Source organism: Trachemys scripta, chromosome 10 (genome assembly GCF_013100865.1).
Source record: "Trachemys scripta elegans isolate TJP31775 chromosome 10, CAS_Tse_1.0, whole genome shotgun sequence".
NCBI lineage: Eukaryota > Metazoa > Chordata > Testudines > Emydidae > Trachemys > Trachemys scripta.
In genome coordinates, this window is record NC_048307.1 from 9,040,335 (window position 1) to 9,056,419 (window position 16,085).

The window sequence follows — 16,085 nt, forward strand, 5'->3', positions numbered from 1 at the left end:
CTCCAGAACTAAACTAGGTTTCCAAAATATCCCTGACGTGTGTGTGTGGGGAGAATTCTGTTAAGCATGGGTAGGTAGGTAGCTGTTACCCCTTCGCTGGGGTCCTACCACTGTTTTCTATCTAGTTGTCTCCAGAATCCTGTCTCTCTCTTCCAACCTCTTCTTGTATCTGTGGCTTGGTTGAGCCCCCTTCTTTGTCAGGCTGGGCTCCTTTCTCCCTCACAAAGCAGATGTACTTTTTGGGGGGGGCAGGAAAATAAATTACTGCTTTGTCCAGGTGAGACCGTTCTGTGCAGTTGCTGAGTAGATCCTTCTCCAACACAGATTATTGGGGTTAGGTAATGAGGAGATATTGAAGCATCACTAAAGCTGCATTTCTTTTCCTCCTGAACCCCTAGCAACTTCAGTGTGGAGCAGAGGGAAAGGTGAGTGGGTCCAGGTCTGGAGACAGTTCTCTGATATTCAGTCCATCATGGGAACTATCCTAGCCAATAAACAGTGGCCTCAAGTAGTGTATAGTGTGGTGCCTGAATGCTATAGGTAAGAACCCTTTTGCACTGGAGCGGGGATTTCTCTTTCTAACAAGTAATGGGGCTCAATGGATTCTAGTTACGAAGAAACTTCCAGCTCCCATTTTCTTCCTGCTGGAAGGATCTGATTTCTGTGATATCTGCTGAATAGGCAGAAAAAAATCGATTCAGATCTGGCTCTATTGTTCAAAAAGGTATGTTCTAATAGGTCCATGATTTTCCTAGTCCTTTCTTTTAAAAACTGTGTTGGTGTGATAAAATATGCTTCATGAAGGTCAGTTCCTTTGTAAAGAGATTCTTTCCTACCTCTAGGTAAAATGGGAGTGGATCCCTTTATCAAGTATGTATACGACCATTATTGTATTGCCCGTGGCATGATGCTTAGACATCTGTATTCACGTAAGCAGGTCTGTGATCTCAATATGAACCGCAACGTTCAGAATAAGGGCTAGGAAAGGCCAGCCAGTCGCACTTCAGATTATGCTAAAGGGACCGAAAAGAATCCTCACCCCCGAACGGTGGGACCGTGCTCTGCATCCCTGCTACAGAGCCTCCTGACTGTGAGTGAGAATTTCGCTGCTTCTGCACTCCAGGCAGGAGTCACCAGATGTTAATAATGTGCTTATTTTCTCTAAGTGCTATTTTGGCATCGGTGTTAATTACAATTTATATTCTGCAACGTTTATACTGGGAAAAGAACCCACCCTAATAGTCCCCAATTGGCAGTGCTGGGCTATTAAACATAGCACCATATGTTCTGAGCAGAGAAGTATATGGGATTCAAAGCATAGTCAGCATTAAGGTTCCATGTGCAGTTTTTGGGGAGGACTTTTTGTCGTTGTTCTTGTTCCTAGTTTTTCTTTGACACAAAATGCCCTTTTTTGTTTACTCTCCATCCCCTCCACTCCAAAAATCCCTCCCTGCCATCTGTGGATGAGACGATTGTCTGACTCACCCCGTTCTCTTGAGCACCCTGAACCGCATCAGGTGCCCTTCCCACAGGGGCTGCTTCTGCGGTGCTCCCGGTCCCTGCCGGACAGTGAAGGAGCACCAGTTATTAGATCAGAACTCTGACCGTTCCTCTGGCAGTGGGCTCCATTGCTAGCAAACCATTGGGTAGGCCACAAACTCCCGTTCTTTGCAAGTGTTTGGATGGATGCATTTTGACGCTAACTGGATCGGATGCTAAAGTTAAATTAAAAGTTACAGTCACAAGATCATTGATGCCAAAACATGTTTAACAAAATGGCTTTCTATTCCTGCTGCCTGGTGGGTTCTAGGCTTTTTTTAAAGTGGTTTTAGCTTTTGGTAAGGAGAAGCTGACTGGATCAAATGAGTCGAAAAAAGGCACCTTAAAGGGAATGTAATCCTGTTAGTTTCTTCCTCTGCCTTTTGGCAAAGCTCTGTTTGGGTTCTCATTTGGCACCTTGTTTAAAACCCTCCCACCCACTCATGGTACAGCAACAATATATCACGTCATCAGGTTTCCCGAGTGCTGGGAGTGATGCTAACCTGTCACCCTGCGGTGTGGCACTTCAGCGGTAAGAAAAGAGTTTAAAGAGAATTGAGACAGCTTGATCTATTGGCTGGAGCATCAAACTGGGAGCTGGTTTTCAGTCTCCTCTCTGCCACTTGCTCATTGTGTGATCTTGGGCAAGTTGTTCAACCTCTCTGTGCCTCAAGTCCCTCATCTGGCTCCCAGGTCACATTAGGCTATTGTAAAGCTCTAAAGTGTTGGCCATCTTGGAGGACAAACAACCGAGGACAGTGCTAATTTAGGAGGAGGGGAAAATGGGATGAATTAGAGCAGCTGTCTTGAGTTTCCTAACGTGGCCCAAGGTGGAGTAGAGTCCAGGTGCTGCCAGCTGCAATCCCAATATCAATATCCTGATTGTCTCAGGTGACAGAGTTAAAAACACAGAATAAACAGGGCACTGGGGAGCTTCCCAACAATGGAAACTGCTGTTGAGCATTTCTATTCCCTGTGAAAGGCCATATGAACCATATACTACTAACACTCCCATAGGCGGCGGTCACCTTCCTTAGCTGACTGTTACTGGGACTTACCCTGCTGCTGGCAACGGGCTGCCCCATGACTGCCGGTGACTGGGCTAAACGACTTCTCCATTGCTCTCCTCGTATTGAGAGGAAGGGATGAAAGTCTTGCAGATGAGTGCTACTATCGGGCTTGCCAAGAGCCCTCAACTCTTGTTTATCCCAGTGAGAATTGCGGGTGCTCAGCACCTTGTAGGTCCAGCCTTTCACCTTTTGCAGTGGGGGTCTCGTAACTTCAGAAACAAAATCCCGATACTTAATTTAGCAAAAAGTTAATACTCCAGGTGGTGCGGTAGCTTATTTGATCTGCTCATGGGAGACTAAATCCAGTGCTGATCCTGGCTGATGCTGTGTCCAGCCAAAGCCTTTCACACTCCTACCAGGAGGAGAATAAGTCTGGAAAAGGAGCAACGTGAACATGACTTGGCTATTGCAGAAGAAAATCTCTCTCTCCATTGCAGGGTCCGTAGGCTGCCTCCCTGTTCGATTAGATGCATAGGCAGCCAAGGCTCTCTAGCAGGAGAATCATTTCCATAGAAACCGATTGGGATGTTGTAGAGGGAATAATGATTAATAGCGAAGGGACGTTGCCTCAGGCCCTTTTCATTTTTTCGGGGGCAGCGAGGGACAAACCAGAAGGAAGCAGAGCCCAGGTAGGGGGAGATGCAGTCTCTAACACTAATGAAAAACATCTCTTCCATTAATTTCCAGGCCAGCTCCCCTCTTCTCCCTCCCTCGGCGGCTGCTTTCCAGCTTCCTTTGAATTTTCAAAATGGCTAACCTGGTTAGAAGTAATGATAAAAGGATGGATGATGCCTGGCTATTAACATGGTTGCTGTTAGCAGCAGGATCTCAGCCATAAAACATGAAGCAAGGGAGACATTGACCTTTCTGCTGTTTTGAAATGAATGGAGACATCGATATCTATTGTTTTCAGTGGCATTGACCTCTGACACTCTCACTTCTCCTTCTTCCTCGCTCTTTTATTTCCTCCTGACGCTTGGGGAGAGGGGTCAGTTTGTACCATCTATTGATCCTGATCTTACTTGGTGATAGGGAAATAATTAGAATTGTAAAAGATCTACATCATACTAGCACTGTATATATATATATATACGCATACATACATCCCTCCTCCCACCCCCCATTGGAAATTCAAAACTCCTAGATCTGAAAGAAGGCCGATCAATTTAGGTTTAATTACTAAATGTTTTTTATTTTAGCTTTGTAAATGCTCAAGTGTAGCATTTTATGTTACTGTCACAGGAGTCTGGATGCCTGGTGCCTTGTTTTATTTATTTATTTTGTTGTAAGTAGCCCCTCTTATGTGAACAACTTCTACGTACTGAGAATGTGAAATCAGGCATTGCTAATTAGTTGGATGACAATTAAGTAATGTAGCACAAAACCATTAGGACATCGAATTTGTTTTTGAAGTTTCTCCTTTGAAGTGGAAGCTGCAACTCTGCCCAAGGCTGCTAGGGAAATTTTTTTTTGTCAGAATTTTCTTTGAAAAATGTCCGTGTAAAGTCCCTATTCTGTTGAGAATCTCCTATATTCACTCCTATATAAACAGAGGGTGAAACTTTGTTGTCAAAATGTTGAATTTAAAAAAAAAAAACAATTTAAGGAGCAATTGGTCTCTAAGTAACACCCACTTTTTTGGTATAACTGTTACTGAAACCGTTGTTTCAGCTTGCTGTAAGAGAATTGTGTTACAATGGGAGTGAAGACGTATGTTACACCGAAACATGAAAGCTAGAGGAGGTGGCTTCCAAAATCAAGATTTAGCCTGTGATGTGCTAAATGACACCAGGAACCCAAGCAGCCTGTTTGCAAATGACTGACAAACTCCTCAGTTTTAACAGCTCCATCTGTGCACTTGTTTTACACTTGTATTTACAGCTCGCTCTTTGTTCATAATAGTGAACCACATTCTCAATGTGCAATTTTTCATGTACATTTGTGGCATGTAAAAGATTTCAAATAAAGAGTGAAACTGATTTTAAAACAGGTCCAGTTCATTGCCTCCTGCCTTTTTATTGTCTTCAACAACAACGAGGGGGGGGGGGGAAGAAACATGTTGCTAAGAGGCCCACTTTTGTGTTTAAAGTTAAACAGAAGCTATATGGGTATGTTTAGGACCGTATTGGTACTGGCTACAGCCAAGCATGTTGTGGGTAGGAATGTTCTAAGCTTTCGGACACAGCTCTGCTAACCCACTTCAGTTTTGACTTGGAACACCCCTACTGTTTGCAGTTAGGGGCTCAGTTATGTATTTAATGGAGACAGGTCCTGACTCCCAGACTTTTAGACTTTTATAGCACAAGCCTATTCACAGTAACTTTGTGCACAAAATGACCAGTTAAACTTGTAACTGCTAACTGGTGTATGCACTATTGCAGGCAGAACAATGGTGACTTCACATGCCCAGTCCTGAAAATCCTCCCCCTTGTCTGTCTAGCACCAAGCTGAGACTGTAACTTGCATATGAACGTTGCCTACTCTAAATTTGAGCCCAAGTTCTCAAGGTGGGTAGGTAGATTAAGTAATGCATTGCAGCCACCTGGTCCCCATGCCCTGGCCAAGCTAAATAATGTGTACTTTCAGACCTGTGTACTTGTTACCAGTACAGGAAGGAGCTGACCAATCTGACTGCAGCAAATGTGACTCAGGGGGTATTAGGAGTCAGTTTGTGTAGTTGAGTGAAATTACAGCATCCTTATTTCAGAGACTCATTTAACCTGAGAGAAGGGAATCTAGAAGTTAATAAATAAAACCAGGAAATACAATGAAATGGTGAAAGCGTTAAACATAATCAACTGTCTGAATCACGACTAATCAAACCTTTTTCTGTGACCTCCCAACTGGATGAGGATTAACCTGTATCAGCACCTCTGGGTCCATAACCTCTTCTTTGCCACATCAGATAGAATCCTGATGTCTGGTTTCATGAGGAGCCTGTGTCGGTTGTTGACGGTGTATGTGCCATCAACTGTCTAAGCCGGACGGAAGGGTATTTTTGGAGTACTGTACCAAGTCCTCCTCATACATGGTAACAGCTGGAGTGGTGGCAGCCTCTATCTGTCTTCAGTAGAACAACATATAAGCTGTAGGCATCCTGTCTATACTACAGCTTCCGCCATTGTTTCTCCAGTAATGATCAATGGCTATGAAGTTTGCTAAAGCAGATGTCTGAGGCCTGGTCCACAATCAGAGTTGTGCCTGTTTCATTAAAGGTGTGATTTTAAACTACTGAAATGATATAGCTGCATGTTTGCACATGCTTAAATCATTGAATTTAAATGCACAGAAATTAAGTGACTTGCCTAGCACGAGAGAGGCCCAGCTGGGAGCAGAACTGTATCTGGCTTACTTGAGTTTAAATGTTCCGGGGCAAGCTAAACTTGGTTTAAAACTGCTATTTCACCAGTTTAACTAAACCGATGTAAATTTGTTTGTAAACAAGCTCATAGAACGTTGAGCATCTTGCATCTGGTGGAACAGCACTAGGGAGTGACACAGGCAAGTCTCCTGAAAGTGGCTCATGGTTTGTGACCTTTTTCATAGATTAAGGACAAAAGGAACAGAGAGTCCTGTGGCATATTTAAGACTAACAGATCCAGCCTAACACGGCTACCCCTCTGATAAGGACAAAAGGAACATGTGTTAATTTAGCCTGACCTCCTGCATAACACAGGCCATGGAACTTCCCCAAAATAACTTGCTTGAACTAGAGCGTATCTTTTCCTTTGCTGTTTTGGCAGGTTTGACCTAAGGTGCAACCCGTGAGGAGCCTCCTCTACATTTCACTCACAAATGCTTAAGTTATGGTTTTGTTTTATCATTCCAATAACTTATCTAAATGTGCTTTTCGGGGAGAGGAAAGGAGATAAGAGAGGAGTAGGCTGAGGAAGGAATGTGCTGTCTGAGTCTATTACAGAATGCCAAGCGTTATTGCTGAGGTTTGCCGCATTGTTTCAGCATTAATAATCTGAGAGGAGGAATTGGGGGAAAATGACTGAAACATTTTAGCCTGCAACTCTAGCATCAGATGTATTGGCAGATGATGGGGAGTCCCACTAGGATGAAATGGAAAGGAAACATATGCCTAGAGACAACTAGCCTTCAAATTTTGTACTGGTACTAGTGCCTTTCAGCAGACTATCTAGGAGCACCTTACCAAGATGGGGTGGCACTCCCATTTTCCAGATAGAGAAACATGCACAGAAATTAAGTGACTTGCCTAGCATGAGAGAGGCCCACCTGGGAGCAGAACTGTTCTAACCTTTGACTATCGTTCTACTCTGTCCAGCCACTTCTGTGCTACTAAGTCTCTTAACAGTCCCATGACTTGGGTAAGGGAGATAAAGGGGCTCTGCAGCTACTTTTGGAGAAGAGGGGAACATGGTCGTTGTAGAACAGCTCCCATCAGTCATTCAACTGTTTAGGACATGGAATAAAAAATATTCAGGAAGGCTACCGATTCACCACTTGAGTCTGATTCCAAGTGAAGGCCGGGAGGTCAAACTGACAGGAAAAGGTGAACTCGGAGCTAGATTCCAGCACTAGGTAAAGATCATAATGTAACTGGTTCACTGCCCACCTATCTGCCCTAAGAAGCTTATCAAAGAAAGCTCCCTTTGGGAGTGATAGAGAAGGAATGTGAGAGTCTCTAGGTACAGCTACTCTGAGCGAAGGCCCCAAGATCTCTCATCGCTCTCCAGATGAAGTAGCAGGAGGACAGGTTGGTATGTTGCAAGGTGGAGTGGGAGAAGATGGTTGTGTCTCTTTCATAAAATTTCCAGACAGGAAAAGTTGTTACGCCTGCCGGGCAGGGGCTCACCTTAATTATTTTTTTTATCTGAGCTGATGTGCCTCCACACACGCAGATTAACAGCAGCCTGTCCGCATGCTCCACCCCTCCACTTTTCTTTATAATTACTCCTTTGTGTGACCGGTAAACAGCTCCAGATGTGGAGGTCTATCTTGTTTAATGGGTCTCACTGGACTGGGACTATTGGCTGGCTCAGAAATAGGCACTGTCCTGAGCAAGATGATAGATTAGGGCTGGCATTCTCAGGCCAAGGGAAAGTCAGGGTGTCAGGAGCAAGGAACGGGCCTGCACAAATGTTTACTTACAGAGCTTTGTTTGGAAGGAGACCTGAACATTCAGAAAAGTATCTGCAGACAAGATAATGAATCTAACTATCTAAAATAAATCACCTGGCAATGAAAGCAGCCTGGGCTGTGCACAAAGAAACTCAGCTTCTTATCAATGGCTGTGCAAGGTAGGGAACAATCCCGCATGGGTGAGAAGACGGAGGAGATGATCGAAGTCTCTTCTATCTCTGCCTTCTGTGCAGTCTGCTCCCAGTCTCCATCCTGTTGAATGGACTTCTCGGGTTGTCATACACTCTGAGGAACAGACCTGCTATTTCAAAAGTGCAATGAGTCTACAGGGCTTGCATTGGTACAGGGAATGGGTCCTGTAGACCGCGTGTGTTAACTTCCTGTTGTTGTTTCAATTTGTGTAGCAATGGTTACCAACCATGGCAGATTCAAAACAGGTTTTCAAACAGAAAATTAAGGAGGCAACAAAACTAGAATGTAGAGCTACTGAAACAAATGTCTTGCATCCTGTCTTGAAGGCTGGAGGAAATGGGCTCTGGTGGACCCTCAAGGACAGTGAATTTCTAAGACCGGATTCTTTGGCTGAAAGCGCCCATATGCCATTGATCAATGGTTCCCAAACTGTGGGTAACAATCCCAAATGGGGTTGCACCACCAGCACATGGGGTCATGGCAATCCCTAGTGGGTGGAGGACACCATTTTGCTCCACACACCAGGACCTTGCATGTACGGTGTGTGTGAGAGGTCACAATGCAGGGAGGATGACATTTTGCTCTACAACATGGGGGTCCTCTGCACCGTATGACCTCGCATGCCCCATGTGTATGAGGTTACACAGTGCAGAGAGTTCCATTTAGCTCTTCTAAATGGCATACTCCGTGCTATCTGGAGTCCCAGCAGGAAATACTTCATTAACATTGGCTGGTGCTGGCAAAAGGTTTGGGACTCCCTGCCCTAGATGGAGGTCAATGCAGTCAGTGGAGTTACACCAGGGCTGAATTTGATCCAAGATGTTTAAACAGGGAACCTGCTCTTAGTAAATTGGAGAATTGGTCTGAAATCAACAAGATGAAACTCAATAAAGATGGGAAAAAAATCAAATGTACAAATACAAATTGGGGAATAACTGGCTAGGCAGCAGTGCTACATACAAGGATCTGGGGGTTAGAGTGGATCCCAGACTGAATGAATTAAAACATGATCTAGGAGGAAAGGCTGAAAAATATTGAGCACCTTTAGTCTACTGAAGAGAAGCTCAGGGGGCTGCAAGTCTTCAAATATGTAAAAGGTTGTTATAAAGAGGACAGTGATCAATTGTTCTCCGTGTCCACTGAGGGCAGGACAAGAAATAATCAGCTTAGTTTGCAGCAAGGGAGCTTTAGATTATATATTAGGAAAAAGAATTCTAGCTCTAAGGATAGTTGAACACTGGAACAGATTACCTGGGGAGGTTGTGGAATCCCTGGCATTGGAGGTTTTTATGAACAGGTTAGCCAAACACATGTGCACGTGTCAATCTCTGTCTGCCTCTGTTCTGCATCTGTAAAATGGGGCTAATGAACATAATGGCCATATGGGGTCAGACCAAAGGTTCATCTAGCCCAGTATCCTGTCTTCCAACAGTGGCTGATGCCAGGTGCCCCAGAGGGAATGAACAGAACAGGTAATCATCAAGTGATCCATCCCGTCACCCATTCCCAGCTTCTGGCAAACAGAGGCTAGGGACACCAGCCCTACCCAATTGATGGACCTATCCTCCATGAATTTATCTAGTTCTTTTTTGAACCCTGTTATAGTCTTCGCCTTCACAACATTCTCTGGCAAGGAGTTCCACAGGTTGACTGTGTGTTGTGTGAAAAAATACTTCCTTTTGTTTGTTTTAAACCTGCTGCCTATTAATTTCATTTGGTGGCCCCTAGTTCTTGTGTTATGAGAAGGAGTAAATAACACTTCCTTATTTACTTTCTCCACACTAGTCGTGATTTTATCATATCCCCCCTTAGTCGTCTCTTTTCCAAGCTGAAAAGTCCCATTCTTATTAATCTCTCCTCGTACTGCAGCCATTCCATACTCCTAATCATTTTTGTTGCCCTTTTCTGAACCTTTTCCAAGTCCAATATATCTTTTTTTGAGATGGGGCGACCACATCTGCACACAGTATTCAAGATGTGGGTGTACCATGGATTTATATAGAGGCAATATGATATTTTCTGTCTTATTATCTATCCCTTTCTTCATCATGCCCAACATTCTGTTCGCTTTTTTGACTGCCGCTGCACATTGAGTGGATGTTTTCAGAGAACTATCCACAATGACTCCAAGATTTCTCTCTTGCGTGGTAACAGCTAATTTAGACCCCATCATTTTATATGTATAGTTGGGATTATGTTTTCCAATGTACATTACTTTGCATTTATCAACATTGATGCTGCCTTTCTGCCACTCTTTGCCTGTCTTGTGTATTTAGATTGTAAGTTCTTTGAAGCAGGGACTGTCTCCTACTATGCATATGTGTTAGCATTGGAAGAGGAGATCCTGGTTAGGATCTTGAGGTGCTATGGTGGTTTTATGCAGATTAACGTCGAGTTTGCTGTGTAACAGGCAACATAAGATAGTACAAAGAATAGCATTGGAAAAGGATGCAAAGTGGTCAGGCGGGCAGGAGACATGGGAGGAGCTGGCTGGGAGGAAGTAGGACGAATTGGGAGCAGAGATATAGACAACACAGAGCCCTGCAGAGCCTGACTTGAATACTGAGCGAGAGGGGAGGCCTGGGAAGGGCTCTGAAGAAGAAAGTGATGTGCTCCCAGCATCAGGAGGGGGAGACTGCAGTTTAGGTAGGTTGGAAGAGGATGAACAGGGGAGGCCAGAGAGGAGCAGCAGAAGGTGGTTGCAGTGATTGGCACAAGCAGTGGCCGAAGTGTGAAAGGGGTTTTAGCAGTAGAATTAGAGGGACAGCAACCTTGCTTTCAGTAGTCCCGTCCCCACCCACCCAGGATCTCCTACCACACATCCGCTCCCCCACCTTTGGCTGAAGGATGAAGATCCTACCGGAGATGTTGACTATCTGCCTGCAGTGCTGTACTTGGCTATCTTCATACCATATCCTTTTGGCTTTTCCTATGCATCCATTGGATGGACTCAGGCCCTAGCCTCCAAGGACACTAGTGACTGAGATCAAAGGCCAGATGCAAAATGCTCTGACACGCAGATATTTCCATCTGATCATCATTCCCTACCATTCATGCTGGTTTTCTTGTTCCAATGGCCTCCAATTCCTGTTTTGTTTGCTTCCTGGTAAAGCCTCAAGTGAGGAAGGCAGGCCAATGCCCTGAAGATGGGGGATAGGAAGATGAGATTGATAGCGCAAGCACAGAACTTATTGATGGATGAAGATGTATTCCCTTTGAACAAACAAGGCTTTCAGCAGCACTTCCCAGAAGCCCCATTATCACAGAACCAGCACCACTTTCCCCCAAATATATAAGAATTAAAAATATATATTTTTTTTTCAAAAAAAAAAAGCCTTTTGCTGTCTGCAGAACAAATACCTCGAAAATGCTAAAGGACATAAAGGGCATTCATGAAAGGGCTGGATGGTTGTTATTGCAGCAGGGGGAAAAACAACATTATTTCACTGTGCAGATAAAAGGAAACGGAAAAGCGGCATATTTATAGCCAGGGAGCCTGGATTCCTTGTTAAGCCACTGTTATCAAATTAATGTCAAAATGCATCAAACAGGCACGAGTGTTCTGGGCTCCTTATGCAAAGTGCTTGCAAATTGGTTACAAATACATTTGTTTACAGGGTACGAAGCAGGAGCTCGCTAATTAGTCATTGTACCATTTTTTTTTTGGCAATTACACAAATAAGCTGTTTTGAAGTATAAATATAAGATATTTTATAGCCCCCCCCCCTTTTTTTTTTAAACCGAGAAAAAAAAAAAAAAGGTTTTTTTGAGGGTTTTAAAGTGAGCTGTGTGGTGCCAGGCGTCGTAGGGTATGTAGTGCTGGCACTCCGTGAATTGGAAATCAGGGGACTGTTTTGAAGTATTGTAAGCCGGCTAAATGTCTGAAACTGTGTTTCAAGGAGTAAGGATGGTATTGGAAGAGGGCGATGGCTTGGACTCTGGCATAGCTCCAACTTTGTGTCTGGGCCTCTCGCGGGGCCCTGTGCCTCAGTTAAGGGATGGGAGATTCTGTGCTGGAATGTACAGGAGACAGCAGGGATAGATTTGGCCCATCGTGTCCATAAGAGTCGAGGTCACTTTCTCGCCTCTGCTGCAACATGATGTGCTGCGTAACCACAGGCAGCCGGTCGCAGCAAATGGGAGGTGACGCAGTGCTCAGGGGCAAAGACGTGACCTTCCCCATCATGGCAGATATTTTCAAAATACACATTCAGAAGTGGCAGGTGCCATAATGCCCTAGCATGTGTGATGCTGCTGCAGCCTGATCTTCCATCACACCACACACTCGCTCAGGCCTACCCTTCAGCATGCGTACATGCCACCCTGGAGCCATCTCTGCTTCCACTCAGCTGAAGAGAAAGCCCTTTGCTCTGGTCGTTTCATCAGTTGGGCGTAGCCATAAGAAAACCAAGGACCACCATTCACCCCAAACCAGTTAAGGCCCCTATAATGTGGCCTAGGGGATAAGGCACAGGGCTGGGTGGCAGGAGATCTGGCTTTTCTTCTGAGCTCTGCCCATGACCTGCTTGGTGATCTTAGGTAAGTCACCTCTGTTGGCTCATCTGTAAAATGGAAATAATTCTTGGAAGCAAAGAGCTTCAAAGGGCATCTGTGATTACAAGCACAGTGTGTTTTGGTTTTAGCTTCATGTATCCATCGTGAACAAAGGATCAGTCTTCACTGCCAAAAGGCCACGCTTTAGCTTCATGTATCCCTAGGATAGCCGTAAGAATACAGTATTATTACAGTAAATGGTCACCGTGCCCTCTTTTTGTAAGGAATAAGGCCTGGCATAACCACCCTGGAGTCTAGCTAGAATCTAACTGTGCCACCTTTCAATAGGAAACATCCTAGGAGAGATTGCCTGGCTCATATGGATTGGAATAGGCAGTGCTTAATTTTGTAATGAAAAAGGGGTCGGGTCTCAACCATGCAGCTGGAGAGTGGCGGTTGCAGGCCGGGGGCCCAGCTCTGAAGATGGAGCCCCGGCCAGCAGCACAGAAGTAAGGGTGGCACAGGAGGGTGTATCACCACCCTTACTTCTGCGCTGCTGCTGGCGGCGGCGCTGCCTGTAGGGCTGGGCGGCCGGAGAGCTGCAGCTGCTGGCCGTAAGCCCAGAGGTGCCAGGGCTACGAAGTGCCAACCCTAATGGGGCCGGGGCAAAAATTAAGCACTGGAAATAGAAGTTTATCCTGATGGTCCAATTCAGGGTGGGGAAGCTGGGCCGGTTTAGGAAAGAACAGGGGTAATTTTAGGATAGAATGAGGCTATACATCCATCTTTATTCATCCCACCCACCAGCTGAGTTGCACCACAGCCCCCTGGATGGTGGCAGGAGGGGTGGGAGAGTCTAAATGAAACCACCCTCCTGGCCAGGGAGGATATAGCTGAAAGCTTTTTAATTTTATAGGAAAAAGGAAAGAGAGAAGGAAAAGCAAAATATTGCCTCTTTGATTTGTAAAGGCTCAGGATCTCCATTGTCGGGAGGAATGTTAATAGCCCTGCGGTATATTCTCCCTTTGTATCATTTCTGGTAAATTGCCCTTCAGGCTGAAATAGCCTCCCCGACAGCGCTGGCCTCTGTGGCACTGTGCCAGGCAGGATCTCCACTACCTGAGACGCTGGGAACATTTGAGTTTAATGCGGTCGTGAAACACTGCTGTGGTTTCCATTCCCTGCAGTGGCCAGGCAGGAAAGCCGATTTTGGCCCTGCTTTCACACACAAAGGCACGCGTTTTCTCCACAGCAGAGTCGACGTAGCATGGACAGGTGCCGCATGCACAGATGGGGCCTCGGGAATTAGATGGTATCTCGGGCATCTCACTCCCACACCACAAAGGGGAACTGCTCTTTGGGGCTGTGTTCTTGGGGTTTTACTTTGGAAGGGATTTGGACTCGCTGCTGCTGAATCGCCAGCATAGAAAAGATCACTTTATCTCCCTGGCAAAGCGGATGCCTGCTCATCATGGGAGTGAAATGCTGCTGAGCTCTTGATGTCACCCTAAAACCAAAACTCTGATCCTGAACCGTAATACCCTAAATCTCAATGCCAGCCCTACATTTCATCGACAACATGTTATAACCACACCTACAGATCTGGCAATATTTGTAACCATAGCTTACGTGTCTCTGGAACCTTCCATCCTAAAGACTTCCACTGCCTGTCACAGTGTATATATAGCACACCACTGAAATGCAGCCACCCCTGGGGTGGAGGGCAGCAACCAACTAGCAAACAGCAGGAGCAGAAATTATGGCCCAGGATACTGGTTAAGCCCCTATTGCTCTTTCCAAAATATCACAGAATCTTGGCTATCCCCCCAGGACTTTGTTCTTTTATGATCTTGGGTAACATTTTCAAAAGGGCCCAAGTGACTTAAGAGCTTAAGTCCTGTTTTCAAAAGTGACTTAGGTGCTTTGGAGCAAAAATCTCTTTGATTTTTGTAGGTCAGTTTTCCTTGGCAGGACGGCTGTTCCTGTTGAGATTTAAACATGTGATTTTCTTGCTCTTTCCGGCATCAATTTCCCAATCGCCTAACCCCTGGCCTGGAGATCTGTTATGTGTGAATCTGACTCACCTTCAGCAGGCTGTGTGCATGTGTTGGCCAGCCAGCTTTACTTAGGACACTAGGTTGTTATAATCAGAAGGTACTGCTCATTGTTTTTTGTTGGGTTTTGTTATTGCGTTGAGTTCTCTGCTTTCCCCAGATGTTCACAGAGGAGCCTGTCTGTGAGGCTTTCTGTGGCATGCTGTCACACCAGGGGTTATTACTTTAGGTAAATAGATACATGTGTCCCTTTTCCTGAACAGCAGTTCCTAGGATTCCAGATATTGCCATGTGCCCGTGGCATGTGCCTTAGGGTGAGGGATGTGTATAATAAAGGCCAGCAGAAGTTGGTGGCCAAGTTCATCTTCCCTCCCATTACAGTGATTCATAAGAGGCTCCAGTAATCTAATTAATTCAGGGGAGCTCTATTAGTGACAGTATAAACTGCAAGAGTGGCGCTAGAGGCACCAGACCCCGGTGATGGAATTAATTCCATGAATCTAGCCCTGTTTGCAATTCTATCAAAAACCCAAAGAGAATATTAAAGTTGCACAATTAAGTACTCGAAAGTCAGGGTATGCCAGAGAAAGTTTCACGTGCAACCTTCTCTGGGCATTAAGGTGCAGCCTTTAATTACATGATCACATACCATTTTAAAAAATAAAACAGGATAATACAGTTCTTTCTGCAACTTTAGATTCACATGTAAGCACCATGTCCTCGTTTGTATCACTCTGTGTATACCAGACAGATAGAGACTATGAAAGTCTCTCGCAGAAATACATAGTGAATGAGGCCAGGGACTCCTGCAAAAGCCTGCTTTATTCCTCTCCATCTTAAAAGCTGCATCTTTCAAAGCAGGAGAAAAAATAGTATATTGCGTTATGTGAGAAAGAGCATGTGATCATGTAACTGAAGGAGTGTATGCACAAGAGAGCAGAGTTTTATGTGCATCCCTTAAGTGCTTAATTGTGTAACTTTTTAACTTTCCTTGAACATCTTTTTTTTTTTTAATTGAATTTCCTAAGTTGTTTTTCTTTAAAGGGAAAAAGCTCAGTAATCTGGAACTGTTTGGCCAGGCATCACTGGAACGCCCTGGCCGTGGCAGCGTGAGACACTCTATGAGGCAAAGTCTGATTCAATCTATAATTTGCTCAAAGAGTGTTTGCTTCACTGAGGGCTCTTTTTGTGCAGTTGAAAACTCACTGTACCCGCCATACTGTAGTTTCCCAAAGAGTCTCCATTACATGCCAGCTAACATCCTTCCTGGTTAGACGACATGGAGTTAAGTGCCAATCCTATGCAGACGATGCACAGCTCTGCCTATCCTTCACCACATACAAAGCCCCCACGACTGTCAAGTTGGCCCAGTGCTTGGATGATATATATCATGGACAAAGAACAGCAGCTTGAAGCTTAACCTGAGCAAGACCGAGATGATGGTGGTGGGCAGAAGAAAGCTTTTTGAAGAGTTTTTGCCACCGCGTGGGTCTTCTTTGTCTGAAGGTACACATCCATACTTGGTCTATTAGATCCATAGCTTAGATTCCTGGCACTGTTATCACATTGCAACATCTGCGAGTAATGCTTTCTACCATCTCCAGTTACCTAGGAGACTCTATTCCAT

At 44.9% G+C, this 16,085-nt stretch overlaps 1 protein-coding gene across 3 annotated transcripts in view; it reads left to right on the plus strand.

Moving 5' to 3' along the window:
• Positions 1-4,206, plus strand: part of FBXL18 (F-box and leucine rich repeat protein 18) — a 29,906-nt gene extending 25,700 nt beyond the window's left edge. The window contains exons 6-7 of one of the 3 annotated variants that reach the window (XM_034783718.1): positions 843-1,090; positions 3,297-4,206. The gene's annotated coding sequence lies outside the window, so the exon portion shown is untranslated. Of the gene's footprint in view, positions 1-842 lie in introns of all 3 variants that reach the window. The other 2 variants (XM_034783716.1, XM_034783717.1) reach the window with 2 other exon arrangements.
• The last annotated feature ends 11,879 nt before the right edge of the window (positions 4,207-16,085 follow it).